This window comes from Elephantulus edwardii, unplaced genomic scaffold (assembly GCF_000299155.1).
Source record: "Elephantulus edwardii isolate Elephantulus edwardi_28Jun2011 unplaced genomic scaffold, EleEdw1.0 scaffold00184, whole genome shotgun sequence".
Classification (NCBI taxonomy): Eukaryota; Metazoa; Chordata; class Mammalia; order Macroscelidea; family Macroscelididae; genus Elephantulus; species Elephantulus edwardii.
The window spans coordinates 4,605,347-4,607,011 of NW_006399934.1; positions in this window are offsets into that span (position 1 = coordinate 4,605,347).

The window sequence follows — 1,665 nt, forward strand, 5'->3', positions numbered from 1 at the left end:
TGTTTAGGAAAAAATACAAATATACACAGTTGACTTTTATATTGATTTTCTTCATGCAGTGGGGAAATGAGGATTTGTAGCATAATATTTGGGAGAGACGATTATAGTTTTCATTATTCATTCTCTACTTTGTTATAATATACATCTGCCACTTTCAAATTTGAAAAATAGAAAAGAAATCTAAGAAAACAGTTTATATGGTAACTAGTTAAAAAGTGAAAATTTTTGTTTAAAAAATGTAGACATTTTAACCCAAACCAAACTAAGCCCACTGCCACAGAGTCAGTTCTAACTTTTGATGATACCTTCTGTATTTCCTAGACTGTAAATCTTGGGAGGAGATTGCCTATCTTTTCTTTTTTTTTTTCTCTCTACGGAGGGGGAAGCGAGCTGGTGGGGAGGGGTGGGAAGGGAGAAAATTGCGGCAATGAATGAATGGAAATCCAAAACCTCTATAAAAAACAAAACAAAACTATCTTTTCTTGAGGAGTGCTAAATGGATTTGACTACCAGCTTTTCAACTTAGCAGTCCTATGTGCAATGTACTGTGCCACTGGGACTTGCTAGACGTTTTAAGTGGTAAGAAATTAAAAACATTTGCAATGAAATCTTTCTATTGCTAAACCATTCACTGGTAATCTATTCTTGAATTTAGGTGCAGTCAGAGTTAATAGTTTCTTGTTGATTGCCTTCGAGTCGAGCATAACTCATAGTGACCCCTAGAACAAAAGGCTTGAAGCCCCTCAAGTGAATGGTATATGTATGTGTGTGTGTGTGTGTGTGTGTGTGTGTGTGTAAGGTCAGCTATGAGTTGATTCCAGCTGGATGGTATACAAAACAACAATATGACAAATATAAAAATCAGAAGGAGATTTAACTTGAAGAAGATAATCAGTTACTGAATTATATATTAGACATTGTTGAACTGTTTATACTTTGTTTTGGATATTTTCACCACACACACTAAAAATATAAAGGAACTATCATTGTTTTCTAGGGAGTTCTGGTGTCCTAGTGGCAAGAAGCAGAGCTGCAATCCTTAAAGGTACGCGGTTCGATGCCACCAGCTGCTCCACAGGAGAAGGATGGGCAATCTCCTCCCGTGTGATTAACTGCCTCTGAAAACCTTCTGGAGGGTCAGCTATGGGTTGATTCCAACTCTAAGGTACACAATAATCATTGTTTTCTAGTCCTTTTATAATAGTAATACCAAAAGTGAGTAGCTTTAAAGATAAGAAATTATTTTTTCCCCCCATAATTCAGGAGACTAAAAGTTCAAATTTAGGGGCTGTCTGCAGGGAGAAAACCTTGCCAACTTTAGAGTAGTAGCTGGCATTTATATGTCTCTGTGACAACTAGATATAGTCTATCTTCTCCATCATTTTTTTCTGTATCTAATTTGCTCTTTTTATATCTTAAAAGTTATCTGTTCTTATGGCCTCATTATTGTGACAAAGAACCTGTTCCCAAAGCAGATTATGGGATCAATATAAAACACATGGACTTCCAAAAGAACAAACAAGTCTGTCTTGGAAGAAGTAAACCAGATGCTTCTTGGAAGCAAGGATAATGAAGCTCCATCTTACATATTTTGGGCATATTGTTAGAAGTCTCTTGGAAAGAGACACCATGCTTGGAAAGGTGGAGGGTTGACATAGGCAAGGA